The following is a 24,686-nucleotide window of genomic DNA, read 5'->3' as shown; positions in this document are numbered from 1 at the left end:
ACTTAACCTCCATTTCTTCTTTCCTCCTGGGTGGCCTGGTGCTTGTTGGGGGCAGGGCTGGGGGCGCCTGCAGGATGTGGGATCTGCAGGCACTGGTGAGTTAGCAAAGGAGCTGTTTCCCCAGGCACCCCCCCACCCCCCTCCGCCCCATACCGGGGCTACCTCAGGCGGCTCTGAGTCTCCTGCCACCCAACTGTGTCTTGGCTGGCCTGCCAGCCTGGGAGGACTCCAGAATTGCACACTCAGCTCCCACTGAGAGCTGGCCCATAGGTTGTGGCCAGTTGAACCATCTACTCCTACCACCTGTGGTCCTCACTTTCCAAGTCTGTGAAATGGGAAAGGGTCCTTGCCTATTTCCTCCCCAGCTTTGGGCTGTGGGGTATTGAGGCCTTTGAGAGCTACCGTGTGGGAAAGGGCTGCCCTCCTGGGTCTGTGGCTTTTGTACTCCTGGGAACTGTCGGCAGCCACAGGCCCCCTGTGCACTGGAAGTGCTCCATACGTGGGATTTTGTCCTATTCCATGCAACCCCCCACCATGTGCCTCCCAGCTTCTCCCCAGGAGACCTTCCAGAGGGAAGCCTGCAGTCTGCAGAGCAGGCAGGGCCATACATTTGGCAGGGGCAGGAGCCTGCAGCTTTGAGCCCAGCAGACTCCTTTGTGAGCCCGCTTGGCCGGTGCCACCCCATGACATCAGCTCGGGCTCCTCAGCCCTCTGAGCCTCCGTTTCCACATCTGTGGCTTGGGGATAACCGTTGTACTTACCAGGGTGTTGCTGTGAAAATCAGATAGAGTAGGCGTTTGGAAAATACTGTCAGATGGCGTCAGAAGCCTTCTGGAGGTTCCCCTCATCCTGGTCAGTTGCTCCTTACACCCTGTTTAATTTCCTTGATTCAGTTTTTCTAGTTCCCCGTCTCCACACTAGGGATTCGGGGTGGGTAAGAAACTGAAAGCTACACAAAGACTAGTGGTCGTCTGGTGGTGTCCCCGACCCTCTGTGTGAGCACCCTCTCGGGCCTCCGTGCCCACGTGGTCACACGGAAACAGCACAAACTCGTATGCACTTTGTTCCGCTCTGGGCAGTACAGGCGCCGTCTCTACTGTCATCAGCACGACCCTTCTGTGAGGCTGCTATTGTTTCCCATTTGACAGAGGGGGAGGTGAAGGCTCAGTGCTAGTGAGCGGTGGAGCTGGGATTTGAACCCAGCCTGGCTCATTTCCCTGTGGGACTGAGCACAGAGGGTAGCTGGCTGGCCGGGAGGCCGCCGGAAGGGAAGGTCAGGTCAGCATTGACCGTGGAGCCCCGGAGTGGCCCTGGCTCATGCTCACCCTGGCATCGTGCACCCCCCCTGCCTTTTTTCCCCTCAGCCCCCCAGCTCCCCTTCCTTGGCCTTTTGCTCCCCCTCCTCAATTGCCCTAATGACTTAGCCCAGGTGGCAAGTTGCGTGGAAAAAGTACTCCAGGGAAATAAGAGTCCTTGCTACCAGCCTGGGCCTCAGGTGTGTGCACAGCGGCCCTCCCTGGGGGCCTGGTGAGCTGCGCCTCCCCCACCTCCAGCTGTTAGGAACTGGAGAGCTGTGTGTACCGTGTGCCTGTGTGTGGTATATATGACTGCGTGACGTGCGACTGTGCAGAATTGTGTGTGTGTGTGTAATGCTGTGCGTGTGTGCGTGCGTGGTAACCGCGGTGTGTGCGGGCGTCTGTGTGTTTATGTGTGTGCTGGAGGTGGGTGGTGACGGGCGAGGGGGACGTGTGGACGGTGTGGGGCTGGGGGTGGTGGGGGCTAGCATTACCTTCTTTGCCGGTTAAAGCTGTCTTTGTAGACCAGAGTTACACACATGTTTAGATAATTAGAACAAAAGCCAAAAGAACAATTCCATTCAAAGGGATGAAGCTGGGAGGTGGGGGCCCACCAGGATCTGGGGGGTCGAGTTCTGGCTCCCCAGTTCTCTGCGGCCTTCACTGCGTTTTGATCGCGCTATTTAGAAAATCCCTTTGTTGTAGGATAAACTGACATTGGCTGGCGAGTTTCTGCTGTGAAGTTCGCTGTGTTCGGGGGCCCACTCGGGACAGCCAGGCCATGAGGAGCTGATTAAATGAGCTAATTTTCATTTGTTCAGCGGTTACAGATGCAGAGGCCTTTCCATGCCCTTTTCCTGGGTTTTATTTATTTATTAATTTTTTTTTTTTCTGGAAAGAGAAAGACCTTCAGGACTCCCCTTTTCTCTTCCCATCCCCCCTTAAAAATAAACATATGAAAACATTTTTAACAAGAACTTGGGCTGGGAAGGCCAGGCTCTGATTTGGGCGTAGTGGCTAGAGGTGCCATTGGGGGGCTCCCCAAGCCTGTGAGCCGGGGCAGGGCGGCTAGTCCTGGGCCGCCTGCTGCTGCTGAGAGCGAGGAGCTGAGCCGGATGAGGGGCAGAGAGGTTTGTTGGAAGCAGCCACAGACATCAGTCCCATCTCGGGCCTTTGCACGTGCTGTGCTGCTGCTTGGTTCTTTCTTCGCATCCCTGCTTTGTTCCCTTGGCTGATTCTCGAGGTTGCTTGTTCTACAAAGCCCCATTCCCCCCTGGCCCATGGGCTTCTCCAGTCACAAGGATCACAGATGCAGGACCTTTGCGTCTCACATGAGGCCTCTGTAGGGCAAGAGCGGGGCCTGCCTCTTCTCTCGCACCCCCAGCTCCAGAGTGCCTGGTGGGTCAGAAGCTTGTCATCGATTTCTGTCCAGTGACCTAATGATCAGATGAATGAATGAGTGAATGAGTAAACAGGTGGATGACGTCTGCACTCCCTCAACTCTACTAGACCCCAGGCTCTGGATGTCAGGACCCAGATCTCCAGTTATCATGGGTCCCTGGGCCACCTCCTCACCCCTGCGTCTCTCTTCCTCACTGATGTGCGGTGAGGATTCAGTGTTGAGGGCTAGATCCCCAAAGTGAACATTGTGGGAGCTGGGAGCTCATGCTCACCTGGCCCAGGGTGAGCCTGAGCCCCGGGGCCAGGACACAGCTCAGGCCCAGCGCCACTGGAAATGTGACTGAAGGCCTGGTGGAGGGAAGCGGCGGGGGGGGGGGGGAATTGCTCCGTGAGCTGGCTTTTTACATACAGGCTAGCAGGCGTTGCAGGATAATGTGCCAACAATGAGGGGTGCTTCGAGCACAGAATGGAGGGACTGTGTGCCTGCCTCCAGTTGCCACCCCCCAATCTTGCCGACGCTGCCTGGCCCCCTCCCTGCTCTTTCCTTTTGAACACCACCTTTTGCTGGGTTGGGGCACCTTTTAGAAGCAGTGGGGTTTCCCCTGAAGCTGTGCAGTGGCTGTGGTCCGGCCAGTTTCCGAGGCCTGGTTTCCATTTGCTGAGAGCTCCTTCCCGCAGACAGCACCCCACCCACCCCACCCAGGGGCCTCTGAGTGGCTGTCCCCCACCCTGTCCTGGCAGCCCTGGAGCGTCTCTCTGTGTTCCTTCTTTAACCCTGACCTTGGGGACAGGGAGAGGAGCAGTGCTGTCCCAGGCCCCCCTCTCTGCAAGAATCCCAGAGCTGGCAGGGGAGTCTGAGCTTCCCGGGCGCCCCTGGGGCCTGGGGCCCTCAACTGGGTCAACATCTGGCCGAGTGGCCGAGCCTTTGGCCTCCTCTGCCTCCTCCTCCCCACCCTCCCTGAGGCCCTTCCTCTCCCCACTTGCTGGAGGCCCCGCCAAGCGCCGCGGCGGGAGCAGCACACTTTCGACCCGTCCTTTCCCGGCTGAGGCCGAGGGTGGGGATGCGTCCTGGGGCTGAGGTCACCGGTGGGGCAGTGGGAAGCGCCTCTCCAGCCTCGGCTGCCCCACTGCTGGGTGCCGGGAACAAGGGCATCGACCGACTTGTCCTGGGGTGCCCTGGTGAGCAGGGGGAGAGGTAAGCGGAGGGGCGGGGTTGGAGGGGAAGAATGAATAAAACAGGCCAGTTGGTGTCTGCGCTGACCGCCAAGAGTCCCATTAGAGGCTCCAGCTCGTTGGGAAGTGGAATGTTCGCTCAGAGTGGAATCTAATCCAGAAGGAAGGAAACTGTTTTCCTGGAGTGGGAGAGAAAAAGTGAGGGCCTAGGAGGCATTGGTGGTGGGGTGTCAGATCCATGTGGGGGCTGGGGGGCTCCTTGGGGAGCACCCTGCTTTCTGAGTCTGGCGCTGCTCTCCCTGTGTTCCCCTGCTCTTCTCCCAGTGCCCCTTCCCCCCAACTCGGTGGCCTCCTGGCCTCTCTGTCTCCTGTGAGGAGGCCTGGCTTATATCTCTCATGACGGTCTGTGTGCCCCTTAGGCTGGTGCGACCCCTAGGTGCCTTGGCTCCCCCCTCCAACCCTCATGTCTGCCCCCCTTCTCTTGCACCATAGTTTCTGGCCGGGAGCAGGGAGGCTGCCGGAGCGCTGGCTTCTGGGCCCAACCTTGCCACCCACAAAGCCAGCGTGGCCCCGAGCCATCACCTCCCAGGCTCTGGTCTCCTCGCCAGCACAGAGAGGACATGCCAAGAGCGCAGGGAGACGGGTCTCTGGACTATTGATCCCCGGACCACGACTCCTGATGGATTCCGGGGGGCCCCGTGGGGTGGGGGGACCTCGGCGGTAAGCGGGTGGGTGTCGAGGCCAGCCACTTGTTCCCTTCAGGAAGGAACTGGTGAGTTTCTTTCTGTTTATGTCGTAACCAGGCTACCGAGGTGGCAAACGGGTTCTGCAGTTACACAGCGTTTCAGAAGCAAATTGATAGGATAACGTGTTATTATTGGCTACTGGGTTAATAGCTGTCTTGGCAGGAGTACCAATCCTGCGTGGTGTTGCTGGCACGGGTGTGAGAATGGCGCCATGGGGTAGAGGGGAATGGTGGGTGCATTTTGCACCGAGCAGCAGACTGGGGAGGACCCCAGGGGCACTGCTTTCAGACCGCTCAGCCCCGATGAGCTGTTGCCGAAACCAAGATCAGAGAGGTTGAGAGACCAGCATCAGGTCGCACAGTGAGTCAATGTGGGGTTGGACTTGAGGTCCCCATGGGAATGAATAGCTTGGCCAGTGATCTCTGAGGGCAGGACAAGTGCCTTCTCCCTCAGCATTGTGTTGGCATTTCGGAAAATGGAGGTTTGGAACGTACCCAAGTTAGCTGCTCGAGCTTCAGGGCTTTGCCTCTGCTCGTCCCCCTGCCTGGAATGCTCTTCCTCCAGATCCCCCCTTGGCTTGTCTCCTTGCTTGCTTCGGCTCTCTGCTCAGCTATCACCTTGTCACCTGTCCAGAGCGGCGCCTCAGCCATCCCGCCCCACGGTTCTCCATAGTGCTGCCTGACCTCTGTAGACGAGTAACGGCTTCAGTACCAGCTCCTCTCGTACACTGTAGGCTCTCTGAGGGCAAGGACTTTGTTATGCTTTTTGACCCTGTCCCCAGAGCCTGGACCCGGGCTGGTAGAGTGGGCACTTGTAATACTTGTGGCAGGAATAAGCAAATGTAAATTGCAGTGTCATTTAAAACGATGGCTGCCATGTAACAGATGACTGTTTCTCCTTCCTCTTGGAGGACAGTGGGTGTTGGGGGATCCTGTTATTCCTGTCCCTAAGAGGGGGTCCGCAGCTCCTCCCTTAGGGCTCGTGTTGACAATTTTCTCTTGCTAAGAAAGCTTCGAAGGGAATGAGTTCCCCGCTACCAGAGGGACCCTACCTTTCTTGTAGAGGGGATTTCAGTCCTGGGTGCAGAGGTGAATTGTGTCCCCTTGCAGGCTTTTCTATTTGTGGGCTCTGTCATGGGCTCAGTGGTAAGACGGGGGTGGGGAGGGGAGTTCGGCTATCGCTATCAGATGACATTAGTGGCTTTTGTTCCAGACCCAGGGAATGGTAGTGTGGGGATGTGGGAAATTAAGAATACTCATGGGAAGGGCAAACTGGGAGTGGGAATGGTGAGCCCTGCAGTGAACCAGGGGTCTTCCTACTGGCCTTTGCTCTTGCTGCCCCAGGTCTGGAAGTGACACGCAGTGATATGTTCATTGAGTATTTCCCATGTACCTGGCGCTGGGCCGAAGTGCTTAACCTGGATTATCTGATGCCATCCTCACCACAACCAGAGGAAGCCGGGAGAAGTTCAGAAACATGACTGAGGTCACACAGCTGGTCGGTGGTGGAGCTGAGACGTGGACCCAGGCTCTCTTGGTTCTGGAGCATTCCTGGACGTGGTCCTGATGCTCCTAGAACGGGAGCTCCGTGGAGCAGGGCTTTGTTGGTTGTGTTCGCTGCCCCAGCATGTGGGGAGAGCCTGGCAGAGAGGAGGCGCTCAGGAAATATTTGGAGAATGGATGAACGAATGCAGGGAGTTTCCTAAGATCAGTGGGGCGTGATCACTTATAACTGTTGGCCAACCAGGGCAATGGTGGCCGGGAAGGGGTGACACCCACATGGGCTTGGCTGGTCTGACTTCCTCCCAGAAGGACTTACGAGGGCGCCTGCTTGGCTGTGGGTTCCTAGTGGGAGGGCACACTTGTTTGTAGGTGCTGGGTGGTTCGTGGGAAGGTCTTGGAGGTCCCTGGTAGGAAGACACGCATGCACATTCATGCACGTGTGGGTATGTGTGTGGATGGCTGTGTGCACGCATACCCGCTCACACCCAGCCTCAGCCTCCAATGTGTTGTGTGGAGAGGCCACCGTCGGAGGGGTTGTACCAGACAAAAATGCACCCCCCACATTGCTGGGTCTGTACCTTCAAGAACATGGAATCTCAGCCTATTATCTTATTAAATCTAGCCATTTGTTCTGCTCTGGTCTGGTCTATTTAAGGAGGCCCCCCACCCCAATTCTTCCCTCTTCTCTACTGCTGGGGTCTCCTTTGTTTTAATGCCCTTTCTCCAGGGATTCAGGCTGAGGCAGGGTAGCTGAGCTCTGCCTCCATCCCTGCACCCCCCGCCCCTCCCCATACCTTGCTCTCTCCCCAGTTCCAAGAGGTTCTTTCAAATTAAAGAATGACCGATGCGTGCTGCACTGACGACTGGACTAATTGCGTTCTGCCACCATGTGCAGACCCCCGGGGACCTCGGTAACACTGGACAGGCTCTGCAGGGGGCGGCCCTTCTTGGCCAGGTTGTCAGGCTAGTGGTCAAGCTCATTAACTCCTTGGCTTCCAGCTGGAACCTCTACCCCACCAACCCCTGGCTTCTGCCTGACAGGAGCCTACTGGCGTCGGTCCTCGTACCTTCTAATTCTTCTTCTTTTAAAGATTTTATGTATGTATGTATGTATGTACGTATGTATGTAGAAAGTGGGGTGAGGGGGCAGAGGCGAGGAAGGAGAGAGAATCCCAAGCAGACTCCATGCTGAGTGTGGAGCCCAATGTGGGGCTCGATCTCACGACACTTAGATTGTGACCTGAGCCAAAATCAAGAGTTGGAGGCTTACTCAATTGAGCCCCACAGGCGCCCCTCCTTGTACCTTCTTTGTGATTAGCTTCGTCATTCATCCATCCTTCCGTCCATCCATCTGTCCGTCTGTCTGAGCATCATTCATTTATTCATGCCATGGTTACCAGGTGCTTCTTCTAGGCCAAGAGCTGGAAGACACTCTTTCATCCATTTGTTCATTATTCAATCATCCAGCAGATCGTTGTCACCAGGCACCTTGTGGGGGCTCCCAGGGATCCAGAAATGTGAGGCTTTTTAGAATTGTGTCCAGGCACTTCTAAGCCAAGAGCGTCCTATTAACATCCTTGGAAGACGAACAGTGGTGTGAGAAGTGCTGTTCAGGCGTAGTGCTGGGTGAAGCAGTAGAGGGATCAGTCCATTCGTAGCCAGCACCCAGCAGGTGACCTGGCTGAAATTCTTGTCATTGGTTCATTCTATCATGGGACCTACTCTGTGAGATGAGCTCGTACCCAGCCCTGCTGGGGACAGTGGCTCCTGGCAGGCAGTGGGCCTAACATTACCCTCGGGGATGCCGCTCGCCCGAGCTGGGCTGGAGGCAATGTCCCCCCCTTTCCGGATGCCCCCGGGAGGAGGATGTCATCGCCCGCACAGGGATGTATCGTGTGCAGGATCCTGGGTGATTGATCACTTTCCAACAGCGTGGTCTCTCTCAGTTCATACTTCTGTATTATGTCAATCTTCTCAGACTCCTTGGGAGAGGTGTGTGTGGTGGTGGTGGGATTCCCATAAATCCAGCGATGAGATTGACGAATCAGGCAGCTAGATCCTGCCGGCTCTGCAGGATTCTGCCTTGGGGCAAGTCCCCTCCTCAGATGTCAAGGGCTCCGTGTCCCTCCCATGCACAGTGAGTGGTCCTCTGGGCAGGCCTCAGGTCTGTTTTAGCAGTCTGAGCCTCAGCTTCCTCATCTGTAAAATGCGTCTAGTGAAAGGATTACATGCGGTTTACATGCATTAATACAAGCAAAACATTTGTGACCAACCAACACTTTAACGAACTAAATAATTAACATAAAAATTAGCGTGGCATATAGTAAGTGCTCAGTAAATAGAGTTTATGTTGATGATCTTTAAGTCTGTGTAGAGAGTAGGCACGGCGTGGAGCCCGATGAAGGCCTGGTTTCCACATGAGGAGGTGGTGGCCCATGCGGTCTAAGAAAGTAGAGGTGGGGGGCAGGGACAGTGCAGGGGCACCTAGAGAAGGGTCGGTGAGGCTGAGAAGGAACCAGGGGACTACACACCCCAGTTGTGATGTCTAGGACTTCGGGTGCTCTCTCCACATTTGGAAACTCCCCCGGGGGGAACTCCCCCAGGCCACAGCCACCTCTGGGGGGTGCCAGCCCTGCGACGGGGGAGGGGGGGGCTCCTCCTTCTCACTGTGGTCCTAGGCCAGGTGGCCACCTCCCCACAGCTGGGCCTCTGGAGCCTTCCTCGGGCCTTGACAGCTTGCTTTAATCTCCCTCTCACCACAGGCGGGGCTGGGGCAGCCTTCAGTCATCGAGGCTCGAAAGCTGTGTAACAAAACCCAGGATGGCAATTTTTCTGGAGGCTGAAACAGCAAAATCCAGGGAAAATTGAAATTTTCTCTCCTGAGTCGTAGATGTGGATGAGTATAGAGGGTGAGTGGGACCTGCAGAGTGGCTGTGAAGCTGGCACTGGCACATCTGCAGGAGTCCTAGGGCTCTCCCCTCCCCGCGGGGCTCAGGCCACCTCCCTCCCTCTGCCTGCCACCGCCCCCGAGGCTCACCCCTGCAGGGGAGAAACAGACACACAGCCAGGCAGTCCTGTGTGAAGCGTGGGCCTGGGCCCCTCTCGGGGATTCACAGCCCGACCTCAGGTGGTTCAAGCAACTTTTTTTTTAAAGTAATTTTGTGTATTTTGATGGATGTTACAGAAACATCATAGCCATCATTTCGTCAAGACGGTTATTCAGGATTATGCGTGGGAATGTAGTATGATCAGGTCCCAGGCAAATGAAAGGCAAAGCTGAGTGTATGTGTCAGGCACAGGTCTTGAAGGGGGCCTCTCGGTGACCGGAGCCTGGCAAGCTTGCCCCAGCGAGGGGCTGGACAGACTCCACTTCCAGGGCAGTGCCACCCCCCCTCATCCCAGAGCCTGAGGCCAGGACTTGGGTGCAGGTTCCGTGATGGGGAGGTGCTCCCAGGAGGGGGTTGGGAGGGGTGGAGAGAGGGAGACGGGGAAGGGGGAAAGGTCCACACTGGGGAGGAGTCCAGGTCGCTGCTGCGGACCCCAGGCTTACGTCCCCTGGGCTCTCTATGCATGTGCCGGCTGACCCTGGCTCCGGTCCCCCTTCGGTAGAGGGCCACCCCGGGGTGGGTGGCATCAGCTCCCTGCTCCCGGGCTGAGTGGGAGTGAGGTGGAGACATGAGGTGGGAGCTTGGGGTGAACTTCAGGCCTGGGGCTCCAAGCATCCGTCGCGGCTGCAGAGGCAACTGGGTGCCAGTGCTGTGCTGCTACGCGTCGTCCCTCCAGCCCTCAGTGTTCTCCTCTGTAAAATGGAGCCAAGCTCATAACGGTCTCAGTTCGTTGCCAAGAGGATAGCTGGCACCTGTCGGTACAGAGAGTGCATGCTTTGGAGGGGAATCTCTGTTCTCCCAGATGCTGGGAGGCCCCTCACTTCTTCAGTGCCGGGGCCTGGCCCCTCGGGCTGGGCCTTGGACGATCTGACTGAGCTTCGGCAGCAGGTCTGTGCTTCCAGGTTGGGCCGTGTGCACGCCTTGTCCGTGGAGGTGTCTGGGCTGAGAGTGCGGACACGGCCCAACCATCCTCTGGGGATTCTCGGCGGGGCATCCAGCCTGGGCTCTGCATGAAGCTGTCTCCATGGGGGGAATGTTCATGCTCCCGAGCCTGGGTCACCTGCTCTGTTTCTGTCCCACAGGTAGGATGATTCATGCACACGCAGCCCCCTGTGCTAAGAGCACAGACGCTAAGGTCAGGTGAGCCATATTCAAAGCCCAGCTCGGCCATATCTGATCTGTAAGACCCTCGACATGTCAATTAATTTCTGTAAGCCTCGGTTTTTCTCATCTGCAAAATGGGTTTGACAGTAATGACTTGTCAGACTATGTGAATATTAAATGAGACAGCATGTGGCATGGAGCAAATACTCGAGAAATATTTAGCATATAACGTATGTCATTTATTATCCAATTTTATGTGCACATATAGCATATATGTACATACATAAGATGCAACGTACATATTAATTTTTTTTCAATGTCTTCTCTAAGCTCCAAGTTCTCAGAGGCACCACGTGGTTTTCTCTGATACTGGGTTTCGTGAAAATTATAATTGGAATTTGGTCATCTGTTCATTTCCTTGCTCATTCTTTACCTTCACTGAGCCAGCTCTTCCTGTGTCCACACCCCCAGGGAGAAAGTCGCATATATCAGCTGCATTCTGGAAAGGAGGCAAGGGGAGCCAAGGCCGAGGGTTTTCCCAAGGTCACACAGCGGCAGGGGGGCTGAAAGTAGCCCCAGGACTAGGGTGCTGGTCCAGCGCTGGTCCATCCCGCTGTGAGGGGCCCTGGGCCAGTCTCCTGGGCTGTGGCCAGACCAGGAGGGGACGGTGGCAGCCCCTGTGTTGTGAGTTCTGATTCTCGCAGGGGCCCTCCTCAGGGAGCGCTGACTTGCAGAGGCCTCCTGAACCTGGCTCACGCCCCGCCCACATGCCCTGACCGTGACCTCCCCCTGGCACCTGCCTGGGTTGCTGTGAGCCCGAGAGCCGAGTGGTGGTCTCTGGGGCCCGGGGGCAAGGCCTGAGGGGTGGAGGGCTGCCGAGGCAGGGCTGCTCTAGCAGTAGGCTCCTAGGACAGATGTTTTCCCAGCCGCCACTCCCAGGTACTTTCTCTCACACCTGCTCCCGGAGGAGCTGAGGCTGGGTTCACTGTGACATCCCCCAGGGCCTGGGGGGCCCGGCTCCCTAGGTGAGGACCTGGCTGTCACGGGGGCGAGGGGCATGGCACACCTGGCCCCTCCCGGGTTCTACATTATATAGAACCTCAGAAGATTCTGAGGGATTTGGGGGAGGAGAGAAGGGGTTGAAAGTTTGCTTATCCTCACTCTGCCTGATCAGGTTCTGCTTGGTCTGCTGTCAGAGGGCTGGCTGTGGACATGGCATGTGGGTTCCAAGTCGAAAGACCTTAGTTTAGAGCCCCCAAGTAACTGGGGGCGGTGGTGGGAGGGAGTGGAGACTTGCCCTGGGTCAGATGAACAGAACCCCCCTGGGGCTACCTTGTTCACCCCCTTGGCTCTCAGGGCTTCAGCTGCACGCGCTCTGAGAGGGAAGCCTTAGAGTGACCCTGTGATGAAGTCTTTCACGCTCACTCGGACACTGGGGTGCCAGTCCTTTATCGGCCCCGGCCATGCGTTCTGCGAGATCTGAGTATTCCTGGTGCTGTGATTTACCTAGGATTTTCTTTTGAGTCAGTTCTGTTTCCATACTTCAATTAATTCATTTATTTCATTCTGCAAATGGAAAATCAGTATCCTTTGCTGTATGCAGATGGTAACCTTAAAAATCAATTAAAAACAAACCTAAGGAAAAAGGCCCGCACTCATGCAGTTCCAGCTGGGAGCCGTGAGGTCTGGAGGTCTCTGAGCCTGGGGTCTGTTCTCTTTCCTTGCTGGAATGTTAGGAGTTAAAGACAGCCAACTTGGCTGCCCCCTAAAGTCATCGTGGGTCCCAGCAATGGGGCATTTCCCATGTGTTGGGAACATGGGTCAGTGGAGATCCTACTGCTTCCACGAAGCCCGATTTGTGTGTCCCCGTGTCTTCCAACGTGGCGCCTCCTCTGTGCTCGCTCTTTCCTGATCCTGCCCAGGACTGAGCCAGCTGGCACCCCTGGCGTTCCCCGAGGGAAAGCTCCCTACGGCCCTACAGAGGAGCATGGGCTGTACGTTCTTGTCTATACCCTGCAGACCCCAGGATGTACTGGCCTGCCTTCTTCTTAGACCCCAACAAACATCGGAAGATGAGGACCTGTTAGCCATGCAGGAGACTCCCGCTGGGATGCCTGGGAAGTGGGCAGAGCTGGGTCCTGAGTAACAGGTTGGGTTTGGGGGAGCTGTGACTGGGGGGAGGGGGCAGCCTCGATGACCATGATGGTCCGAACAAAGGCTCAGAGGCCAGGCGAGGCACAGTTGTGGCTTTGAGGGTATTCTGATTAAATGTGGGATAATTCCAGAGCCCCTCCATTAACTGCTGTGCAACTCAGGGTACTTGCTCTCTCTGAGTCTCAAGTATCTGATCTGTAATGTGGGAGAAATCACGGTATTCACCGTATAGGATGGAGGTGAGGATTTAATGAGGTAAAGCTTACAAAGAGCTTGGCACCATGCCAGGCACACACGGAGGGCTCTGCAGTTGCTGGCTCAAATGTGGGGCTGGGACATGGACGTTGGGAGGTAATACCAGCCTGCAGTTCAAAAAGTGGCGTAGACCATATCGCAGGCTGGAAAGGATGCCAGGACACAGGGATGTCCCAAGGACTCAAAATAGGCAGTGATACCAAGAGCCACAATTCAGGGTGAGAAATGGCCCAAAGGCTGTGCCCCAAGGTCAGGGAGAGGTACTGATGGTGATAGAGGGAATCAGGGAGGGCTCCCTGGAGGCAGTGTCATGAAGGAACCAGTGCCTGTTAGCCAGGACAGAGCAGGTTTGGTGAAACAGTATGTGTCACTCACTCCCTCCCCACAGAAGAGAAAGAACACCCATTCCCTTTCAAAGCCTCAGATGGAGACCCAGCTCTCAATGCCACATGCCCTTTTCCCTGAAGTTGGCAGAGGAGATGGCCAAACCTTTCTCAGAAGCATCGGGGACTTCCAGAGCGTAGCTCCGACTTTTACGTAGGGAAGGGAAGAATGCTATCCAAACAAGCTTAATCCCAATCAAAGGATTATTTTCTTACAGAAAAGCTTCACCTATACTTAATAGTTTTAAATTGTTCCGGGTACCAATTAGACTTTTAATTTTGCTGTTCCCTCCGGCGGCTGGAGGATGTGTGTGGTTTGCGTTTAATCAGAGCTGATTTTTTTTTTTAAAGTGGTGGTTCCGGGGGAGGGGAGGAGAGGAGATGAGGATAGTATTTCGGGGTTTCCTCTGGTCCTGCCAGGGTCCGTGTCTCCGGCGCTTCCCGAGTTGGGGGATCTGTGTCGGGGCAGCCGTGGATGTCTCCAGAGTGCCAAACCAAAGTCCCCTCCTGCCAGCCTGAAGGCGGGTCGGGGTTCTGCCGCGGCAGTCCTGCCTGGAGAATCCAACGCCGAGTTAAATATATGGATTATCCCCAAATTTCTGCAGCAATAGGGTGAGTTATTATTGATTCACAGAGCACGACAAAACATCGCTGCATGAATTAGCAAGCAGCTGTTTCTAATTTGAGTTTAGAACGGTACACAGAGGAACTTGTTTCTCTGTTCACTCCTTTCATTTATAATGAATTTTAATCACCGCTACAGGTGAGAAAAATGTAGAAACAAGCTTGTATCTTGTGGAAGAAACAAAGGAGAGACAGATGCTAACAGATTTCCAGTCTGTGATAAAAGGGATGTTTTGGTACACTTTACATGTAATTAGAGCGCAGCTGTTTCCAGTCCCAGGTCCACGAACACGGCCGAATGTGGGCTCTGCCGATCTCCAAAGGGAGTAAAGAAAAACAGTGATTCAACCCCGAAAGCATTTTGCTTTCTCCCGAGTCGAGCAGTGAGCCCTTGCGCTGGCCCTTGGCGGTGCTGTTTTGTGGAAGCTCTCGGAGGTGACTTCACACGACGCTTTCTCCCCACCCCGGGGCGGTGGGAGGAGGGCAGGGTGAAGTCTGGGGTGTGGGGGGGGGGGGGCCAGGCCAGGCGGCTGGTGCAGAAGGCCTTCACGGCCCCTCTGCTAGCTGCAAGTGCCCGTCTTTGGGGAGTGTCTCGTTGGGGCAGACCGGGGGGCTCTTCTTCCCTGGCAGGACCTGATCGTGTCATTCCACACTCGCTAGTTTGATCACAGTTAACTCTCCGGTGAGTTGACGAGGGCTGGCTTTTTCCTTGCCTCTTTTTTTTTTTTCCTGGTCTGTTTAATTTCTGCAATAAAACTCAAACTCAATTGCATTTTCAGTATCGGTGCTGAGTAAATTTGTCTAAGGGATAGAGCATCCGGGCAGGCTGTGCGTTCTGTGACGTCAGAGGCTTCAGGGGGAAAAGCGGAGGCCTCTTTCCCGTCCCATGTGTCCAGCGGTCCTTTGGGGTGGCAGCCCCCGTGGGTGCAGGGCAGTCACACCTCATCCGCCACACCCTCCACTCTGATGCACGCCCTAGCAAGGCTGCTGGGGCCTTAGTCTCTCCATCTGTATGAGGGGGTTGGGCTGACTGCTCTGGAAAGCTCCTTTCTCTGATGTCCTGGGATTGTAAATGGTAGCGCCTTGTGGGCCTTTATGCAGGTCAAGTGTCCTTTGCTTTGAAAACCTGCTTCTATAGGGTTACGTGCTGGCCCTTAACTTAGACGCTCCTGGTCGTTACTCAGGACCCAGGAAGATGGGACAACTCCTTGTCTTGTGTCCATTCAAACCAACAGGGCTGTTGCCTGCCTCTCTCCCTCTCTCTGTCCTGTGACCTTATATTGATTGGGGGGGGGCAGTAGCCAGTGACTATTTTTATTTTCTACATTACAGAGAATTTCTAATATCTAACACCTTACGGATATTCACTTACTTCGTCTGCATAGCATCCCGGTACTTGGGACCATTATTATTCCCATTTTACAGATGGAGAAATAGAGGCAGTCTCCTTCTCCTTTAAGAAAAGGCCCGAAGTGGATGTGGATTTAAAAAGAAAAAACATCAGGAGTTCTCAATTTCTAAATGTTGATGTTTTTACAAAATAACCGATAACTGGGTGGGGTTAACCGATAACTCCGGTGGGAGGACGGCCATGGTGATCTGTGTCCCACTGCTCGGATCATCATTTCTCTCAGTCCAGCTGGCTCAGAGCCCTTGGGCTGGGAGTCCGGCCCCAGCTTTTCCAATTACCATCTGCTTTCTGACATCGGGATGTGACCTAACCTCTCTGTTCTGGTTCCTCACCCGTGGGGTGACCACACAGCGTAGCGTGTAAACCCAGCTACTTGGAGTGCGAGAGAGGGACAGTAAGTGGGTGGGGTGCTGGGCTGCACCCGGGTTACCTGGGTGTGTGCCACGCTGCCTGCTCGTAATAGGGGGAAACCCACCAGCACTACAGCCTCACCGAGCTGCTCAGTGTCAAATGGGATCGTGGGTGTGCAGCCGCTGTGCAGAACTTGAAATGCCACATGATGAGGGCATTTACGATGGATGATACGATGAGGGCGTTTACAATGGATGATACAGTTATACAGCATCTGCCTTCTTTAGCCATCTTTCGTGGAATGCTTACAGCATACACACCGTTGAATGCTTACAGCATAGCGCATTACCCATTTTGTGATCCCCATCCAATGGGTGAGGAAATGGGGGCTCAGAGAGGTGCAGTGACTTGTCCATAGTCGCACAGCCAACGAGTGGCAGCTCAGTCTAAGCAAGCCTGTACTGTTCCCCATGGCTCTGCTGTCTCCCTGTTGCTGACATCTCCCCGCAGTTGACCGAGTCTCTAGGATTATGATTACGCTGGTGGTTTGGGCTCCCGTGAAGGTTTACTAAGGCTTTGATGGCCACTGTTCGCTGTGAGGTGGTATTTCAGCACAGCCCTGAGCTGGCTGGAAAAAGGCATGCCTGGTCATGGCTTTCAGTCTGCAGCCCCTCACAGCCTATGTGCTAAGTGCCCCTTTGAGGGCGGGCAGAGAAGAGGGTCCCACTCTTCACCCTCCAGGACCCACTGGAGAAGCAGCCCCAAGGGCAAGAATACCTTCCCCCTTTTCTCAGTGTTGGGCTGCTGACCTCTGCATGCCTGTCCCCACCCCCATGCTGCCTGCCGGCCCCCCAATGCCCCAACCCATTTAGTTTTTATCCCCAAATTGAAAGAAGGATCCCCCCTTCCCCTCGCTGCGGTCTCACTGGGGCTGCTGAGATCCTATCCACAAAGGCACTCTGAGCTCCCTGGAGGAGGGGAGGGTGAAGATGAGCTGCTATTATCTTTGCTAATAGCATAGTTCTAATTTAAGATTTCAGGTAGAGTCACGTCAGCTTCTGGTAGCCTCCGTGGGGCTCCTTGCCCTACCTCTAAGGAAAGACCCTCCAGCTTCCCTGTCCCCTTCCTTCCCAGGGTGGATTCTTGACTTTTGCAGGGGTTGGGCCTCTATCCCTTACACTGTACCCCCATCCATCCCTTTAGGGAAACCAAATGTCTGCAGGCAGGACTGACTATCGCCCTGATGAAAGGGGCTTTTTGTGTTTTTCTCTTTCAAAGTGCTTTCACGGCTTTCACAGAGCCCCCAGCTGTGTGCTTCAGTTTACTTGCAACTTTAGACAGTGACTGATGGACAGGTTGGGCAGAGAAGAGCATAGCCACCTAAGAAAGCTGAGTGCTTTCTGTACCCCTCAGAGGACCAAGCATACGGAGCAGCCTTGACAAATAAGTGCTCAGTGAAAAAAATACCTAAACCAGCAGCAAGCTGGGATGCCTACTACCTACCGTTCCTCATTCCTGTACCCAGGGCAGACATCACTAATGGATCACAGACTCTTAGAGCTGCAAAGGCTCTCGGAGACCAATTCATCGGATGCCTTCTCTCGAGAGCTGGGGAAGTAAAAACACAAAGTGGGAATGTGCTTGCCTGTGGTTATACAGTGCCAGAATCTGAACCCAGTCCAATATGATCTCATGCTCTATGGCCTGTGGCTCCATGCTCTGGGCTTACAGCCCCACCCTCTGTGCTCAGAAATCTACCCTCTGGCTGGGGCTTTGCCTTCTGGGCTGGCGGTTCCACCCTCTGAGTCATCCTCCCCCCCCCCTTTTAATGAAAGGTAGCACATGTTTGCAGCTGAGTGGTTTGTTTTATTTTATTTTATAGATTTATTTATTTATTTTAGAGAGAGAAGAGAGACAGAGCGAGCACACGTGCAGAGGGTGGGGCGGGGCAGGGGGAGAGGGAGAGAATCTGGAGCAGTCTCCATACTAAGTGTGGAGCCCAACGTGGGGCTCGATCTCATGACCCTGAGATCATGACCTGAGCTGAAATCAAGACTTGGATGCTTAACCCTGTGCCACCCAGGAGCCCCCAGCTGTGTAGTTTATTAACTTGTTTCCTGCTTCTAGAATCACGGGAGTCTGACAGCCTTCTTTCTTTCATCTCTGTCCCATTTGGTACAAGTTGGCTGCGTTTCTGTGATAGCAAGTTCTCAGTAACCTTGTGGGTCTCCGGTGTATGTCATGGGGATCCACTCTATCAGACAAGAGGTTTCTCCATAGATATCTTCTAGATAATCCTATCTTTTCTTTTGGTTTCTACTGAGACGGTTGCAGAGAAATCTCCCCACATTTCCTGGATGCTCTCTGGTTTGATCTAGGGGATCTGTAGGCCACACACTTAATCTTTTCAAAGAGCCTTTCATGGGACTGAATACCCTGAGCTTTTGATTTTCCTGAGATGTTAGCACGATGTACAGTCGCACCCTCAGCCTTCTCTCCAGAGTGCGATTTCCTGTTGGAGACTCTCTTAATTATAATGTCTTTTGCAATGTGGGTAGGCTGAGGATTTCCAAAATGATCAATTCTTGTCTTCCTTTTTGTTTGCCAGCTCTGTTGATCTAACTCTTTCTTCATGAGACGAAACCAAGCCATGCCTTCGACATTTTGCTTGGAAATCTCCTCAGCTCAATATCCATTTTTATCCATGACAAGTTTTGCTTTCCACATAATTGTGGGACACAACTCCACCGAGCTTTCTGCCGTTCTATAATAAGGCTCTCTTTCCTCCAGTTTCCAGGATCATTTTCCTCATTTTCTTCTAAGCCCTCACCATCAGGGCCCTTAGTGTCTAAGTTTCTCTTGACAGTCTGGTCATGACGGTTCAGGTCTTCTCTATGACGACTTAGGTTTTCCTTTGTACTCCTCACGTCCTTCTGCGTCTTCACAGAGTCATTGACATCTCTATTTCTATGAACTTTTTTTTTTTAGAGGGGGGAGGGCCAGAGGGCGAAGGGGGAGAGAGAGAATCCCAAGCAGACTCCACACCCAGCACAGAGCCTAGAGCAGGGCTCGATCTCACGACCCTGAGATCATGACCTGAGCTGAAATCAAGAGTCAGATGCTTAACCGACTGAGCCACCCAGGCCGCCCCTCTGTGAACAATCTTTTTTTTTTTTTTTTTTAAAGATTTTATTTATTTAACAGAGATAGAGACAGCCAGCGAGCGAGGGAACACAAGCAGGGGGAGTGGGAGAGGAAGAAGCAGGCTCCTAGCGGAGGAGCCCGATGTGGGGCTCGATCCCAGAACGCTGGGATCCCGCCCTGAGCCGAAGGCAGACGCTTAACCGCTGTGCCACCCAGGCGCCCCTGTGAACAATCTTTTTAAGGCAATGTAGGCTCTTCCTACAGTACTCCTGAAAGTTCTAGCGGCTGCTCCCTGCCTGATTCCAAAGCCGCTTCCACACTCCTAGGTATTGATTATAATAGCACCTCTCTCCTGGACCAAAATCTGTATTAGTTTCCGATTGCTGCTGTCACAAATGACCACAAACGTAGTAGCTTGAAACAATGAAAATTAATTTCTTATGGTTCTGCAGCTCAGAAGACTAACGCGGATCTCACGGGGCTGAGATTGCAGTGTCAGTGGGGTTCCTTTCTGGCTGTGGGAGGGTCTGTTTCCATGCCTTTCTAGTTTTTAGAAGCTGCCCTCATTACTTGGCTTGTGGCATGTATCATCCCGACCTCCTCTTTTGCCTCTTTCTTCCACATTTTAAGGACTTTTGAGATTACATCTGGCCTACCCAGATAATCCGGGATCATCTCTTTATCTTAAGGTCAGCTCATTAGCAGCCTTAATTACACCTGTAACCTTAATTCCCCTTTGCCATGTAATGTAACATATTCAGAGGTTTTGGGGATTAGGGCATGGACATTCTTGGGAGGGGGGTAGTCATTACTCTGCTTCCCATAGCCTCCCAGTTCAGTGCTGCCCCATTCTGCTAGCCTGCTTTATCCGCCCTCAAGTGTAGAAAGAGGCCAGCTACGTTCATTGGTGCTTGGCCTCAGAGCCAGCCTGGCCCACTGATCCACTGCAGGACATGACTTTGCCTCTTTGGCAGGTGGGATTGTCGAGTGTGGGACCTCTTCCCGGCTCTCCTTGAGCTGTTGGTCCTGGCATGGTGCTGGTACATGGTGGGCCTCAAGCATGAGGGAGCAGCTTCTGCAGTGGGTTGGGCCTGAGCCCGCATTCCGGGCAGGAGAGGCAGGATAGTCTGGTGGTTGGTGAGTGAGTGGGGGAGGGTCGGGGGGCCATCTGTCACTCACTAGCAATGTATGCTCAAGGGTTTGCTTTCTTTCTTGGAGGCTCAGTGTGCAGTTATAAAGAAGGGGAATGTAGGGGCGCCTAGGTGGCTCAGTCAGTTAAGCATCTGCCTTTGGCTCAGGCCATGGTCTTGGGGTCCTGGGATCAAGCCCCGCATCGGGCTCCCCACTTGTATTCTCTCTCTCTCAAATAAATAAACAAAGTCTTAAAAAAAAAAAAAAAGAAAAAAATAAGGGATGCTGATAGTACCTACCTCCTAGTGTAAGAATCAAATAAGAACATGTTAGCAAAGAACTTGGCTTATAGAAAATGTTCCATAAACAGTAAGGGCTGCGGTTTTTATGAGTTTAGTCCTGCATCTGTCTGCTCCTTGCCGTGTGGTCTCAGTTTCCCCATCTACGAAATAAGATGAGTGATGGTCTGTTAACTTCCTCTCGCTTCCCTCCCCATCCCCCTTGCACTGGTACTGAGTCTACATGTGTGGATGTCATTCAGTTGAGGAATATTCTGGGATGGATGGCCAGCTTTGATGCCTGGTCAGACTGCAAGGAACAAGGCAGGCATTCTGTCCCCCTGCTGTCTGTGGCCTCTGTTCCCCTCAGGCCTAGTTTGAGACTAGATTCTGTCTCTGTTAGCTGAGCCCCTAGTAGGCGCTGAGGTGCTGAGGATTGCCTGCCTCCCCCCCCCACCTGGGAGCTCTGGCCTGCTCGCCCCTGTCTCCTGCTGGGCCTTCATATCCTGGGATCTAGGCCCCCACTTGCCTGGGGTTTGCTGGGGGTGGGGGAAGCCTTGGGCCTCCCAGGGAAGCTGACATCACCGCGAGCTGGAAGCAGCCCCGGGAGAAGGCCTCCAAGCTTGCCCGGTGCCCCCGTGTTCCCTCTGCTGCACCAGGCTTCCAGGTAATACGGAGACACAGATGGGTAGGGTCGAAGTCTCCCAAGAAGAGATCAGGAATATGGCTAGATGCCTCCCTTGGCTGAACTTGTATCACTTCCGGTCTGGAAAGACACCCGTTTGGGTTCTGGCTGCTCCGTGGGGGTGCAGTCTGTGGTGTGTCCTGAAGCACATTCACTCCTCTGAGTCCTCTCATCTGTACTTGAACAACAGAATTTTATGGACCCTGCCTCAAGGTCTCCCTTTTCAGAGAGGATGGGCAGCTCCTTTCTTGGAGGAGGAAACCTGCTGGCCCAAACCCTCTTCTTTAGACACCTTCCTCCGATTTGCTCAGTGCCCTTGGAACATTCCACATGAATAGACCTGTGCTCACGGCAGACATCACCAGTTGTTTTCGGCACTCCTGTCTTCTGAGCCCAGATAGGGCTTTATGACCCTTCTGAATACAGTACTCTAGGCAAGCACCAACAATTTATCTTCCCTGGAAGTCCCCTTCTCTCTCTGGACCTTCTGTATCATACAGGATTGGCGTCCACGGTTCCTGAGTCTGGGTTCCCATTTCTCTGAGCTCGGGAAGGGTCATCGCGATTCTCATTCCTGTTGCTCCTGATGGAGCCACAGGGGAGGCTGTACTTGGAGGACCGTAGAGCCTGGTCCTGTGGGGAACTTGTCTCCTTGGCAATTTCCATTTTTCCAAGGAAATGGGGTAGTGGTGAGGAGACCTTTTGGGGCCTCATGAAGAATTGTCAGGCCTTTCTGTGGCTCTCATGGAGACAATCTGGATGCTTGGAATCTTGCACAAAATGACCTTTATATTCATCCTGAAGGGACCTTGGAGACTAAAATTCCAACTTCCCATATTATAGCAGACGTAGCCGCAGCCCAGAATTTCCTGACGGACTCTCTGTCCTGCTCTCTTCCCTCCGCCCCTAGCACATTCTCCCCCAGGCACCTGGCTTGCTGTTTGGCAGCCTTCTTTCACGGTCTGGAAGATCTGGTCCTTTTCGTCCACTTGGATGGTGCTGCCCAGCCCAGGAATGTCCTAGAAACCTGGAGCCACTGGGTATCAGTGCTTTTCCCTTCCCCGTCCGCTGCAGGGCACCTCCCAGGGCTCCTTTCAGAGCCATTTAGGCCTCTCGCAGGGCTTTGGTTGCGAGGGCTCGCTTCCTCCTCAGCCTGTGTCCACACTGCGGAAGGTCCCCCTTTCTGCTCAGTCCTGTGGCCTGTGGGCCTCCTGTCGTCCCCGCCTCTGTCCAGGCACTTCCTCGGCAGCTGCGACCTCCATTCTCTGTGACAGGAGGAGCCAGGGGGCCGAGGCTCCCCACCATCCCGGGCAGCAACCACTCTGCTCTGCGCAGACGGGGCCTGGGAGGCGGTGCCGGGCCTCGGTGTCAGCCTGCTCAGTGCCCCCAGCGCGGCCACGTGAGCTTGGGGTCCGCCCTGCGCTTTCTGCCGCGGATGCGTTCTGAAGCCCAGTTAATGTTCTTTTTGCTACTTAATTGAATTTTTATCGAAATTTCTCTCCTCTTTTATGCTTGTTTTGGTTCTCTCTTCCTGCAGCAGACAGCAAAAGCCTCCCAGAACCCATTTCCTACCAGGGCCTTTTTGCAGGATTAGTCATTTTTAAATGACTTTAATCTCCGTTTTGAAAGTGATTTCTCTACTCATTTTGTCATATTACTTTGTACTCATTCTAGGGGGAGGGGGAGCCGAGGGCCTGCAGTAGTCACCGCATTTGGCACTTGATCTCGGGTGACGGCTCGTCCTCCCAAAGCAGTGGGAAATCGCGGGTGAAGGCACCGACTCACAACCAGGCTGACTGGGGTTGAATCCCGGCCCTGCTGTCTGCCAGCTGTGTGGCACCTGGCAAGTTACTCAGCCTCTCTGTGCCTCGCTTGTCTCAGCTGTAAATGGAGATAATAATAGTACCCGTCTCATTGGGCTGTCGAGACAACTGAATGTCTTAACACCCGGAAAGCTCTAAGAACGCCCGCAATAGTAAAAGCTATACAAGCATTTACTTGGAAGGAACGAGGTTGCTGGTTGAACGGGACTTTTCTTGGCCCCGCCTTCTCCGTGAGTTCTGAAGCATTTGACATGCAGGAGCTCCTGAGTTTGCTTGTGCCCCATTTCTGCACCCCTTCCCTTTCTGCACCCCGCCAGAGAGTGTGTGCGGTCCTGGCCGCGCGTGCCCATGGGGTATGCGTGCCCGTGTAAGAGGAGTGTTACTACTGGAAAGCAAGAGGCCCTCACCGTCTGCTGACCTCCCTGCACCTATGTCCTGGGAGCTTTGGCCCCAAGCATTTCTCCAGCCTGCTTCTAGAACACTAGGCCGAGTGCCCCCAAAGCAAACTGTGCTGGGAGGGGGCGGGGGCGGCAGCGGCCAAGGTCAAATGTGTTTAGAACAAAAGACTTTAAACAGTGCGGCCTGACTTTGGGACTTTCTATGTCAACACGCTCATTTCCCCGATTGGGCCTGTTCCGTATAAGGGGCCTTATGGCCATTTCCCTTCAGGTGATTATCATCTCAGCAGTGGCTCCGTTTGTGGCTCCCAGAATAATGTGCTTTGCTTTAGTTTTGAAACTTGTTTGCAGAAAAATAAAGCCAACCGGGCAGCCCAGCCATGGGCCTTGGGGATGGTGGCGCTGGGCAGGTCCATTTTCTTTCTCCAAGTCTGGTGGGACCAGGGTGAGCGGAAGCCGGCGCTCCTGGGAGACCGGGTGCTCTGGCCGGACCCTGCGGGGGCATCTGGCCGAGGCACCGAGGGCAAGTTACTCGCTTCCCTGAGTCTCAGCTTCCTCATCTCCGAAGTGGGGTGTCGCCAGTGGTCGTGAGGATGGAAGGAAATTAACCGGGGTGAGAGAAGCATCCACGGCGCTGGCACGGAGGCGTGCCCAATAAATGTAGCCGCTAATATCATCAGCACTGGTGGTGCTAATTAGTGCTAATTATGATTATTGGCCAAACAGTGCTTTTGTTGAACGGCTTTCTTGAAGTCTAATTTGTATACCGCAAACTTAACTTGTTTTGAGCGGGCGAGAGCAACGTAGCAGATTTGCGGAGCTGTCGTGGTGCTTACCACAGCCTAGTTTTGGGGCACTGCTGTGACCCCACAAGGCTGCCTCGTGCTCGTGTGCAGTTTCCTTGCTGCCTACCCCAGCCGCAGGCCACCGCTTATCTGCTTTCTGTCTCTGCCGATGTGCCTTTTCTGAACATTTCATGTAAGTGGGTTTTACATTAATTTTTCTCATCAGCTTCTCACCTGATTCCCTTTTCTCACATGTGGGAACTGAGTCGGGGAGGTTAAGAGGAATACCTCTGGGCTGGTGACTAAGCAGGGGAGGGGGGCTTTGAGTGCAGGGCTCTGCTCTAGTCCCTGGGGGATGACGGGCTTGGGAGCAAATGAGCGCTGGCAGAAAGACGTGTCCAGCCTAGGTCTCTGGGGCGAGGCGTGTCGCTTGTCCCACTCACCCTTGAACTGACCTGGGTTCAAGCCTGTGTCCTCTGCTCATCACCCCTGCGAGCGCCCACACCTTTCTGGTCTCTGGGGCCCCTCCCTGAATGCAGATTGCGGGCTGGTTGCGGTTCTGCTGTCAGGGAGGGCTCAAAGGAGGTGCAGCCGGTGACTGCATTGGAGGCTGGACGTGGGGGTCCCCTCGCCTCTCTTGCCTTTGCAGGGGTAGTCTCATGTAACAGACCTGTGGAAGCTTGTCCAGACCCATGTCATGTTGCTGTCATTTCCTGAGGAAAGTCGCTGGGTCTGTGCCTTAGTCTCCTCATCCCTACAGTAGGAGGGGCCCTGCTCCCGCCTCATGGGTAGTTGTGAGAAAAGCACTCAGCAGAGCGCCAGGCGCACAGGAAGGGCTCCGTGGCAGCTTGAGTGAGTCTGAGCTAAGGCATCAAAATAATAAAAAGCCAGTTGAGCCTGGCTGGGGGGCGGGGGCCCAGCAGGTCCCCCAGCTGC

At 54.3% G+C, this 24,686-nt stretch overlaps 1 protein-coding gene across 2 annotated transcripts in view; it reads left to right on the top strand.

The window, feature by feature from the left end:
* Window positions 1–24,686, top strand: part of ZNF423 (zinc finger protein 423) — a 321,833-nt gene that overhangs the window by 158,853 nt on the left and 138,294 nt on the right. The window contains exon 1 of one of the 2 annotated variants that reach the window (XM_045806736.2): window positions 3,732–3,891. The exons of the other annotated variant lie outside the window; for it this stretch is intronic. The gene's annotated coding sequence lies outside the window, so the exon portion shown is untranslated. Of the gene's footprint in view, window positions 1–3,731; window positions 3,892–24,686 lie in introns of those variants that run through there. 2 annotated transcript variants of the gene reach the window in all.

This window comes from Ursus americanus, chromosome 21 (assembly GCF_024610735.1).
Source record: "Ursus americanus isolate L20-20 chromosome 21, mUrsAme1.1.p, whole genome shotgun sequence".
Classification (NCBI taxonomy): Eukaryota; Metazoa; Chordata; class Mammalia; order Carnivora; family Ursidae; genus Ursus; species Ursus americanus.
The sequence above is the reverse complement of the archived record's forward strand: the minus strand, read 5'-3'. Positions and strand labels throughout refer to the sequence as shown.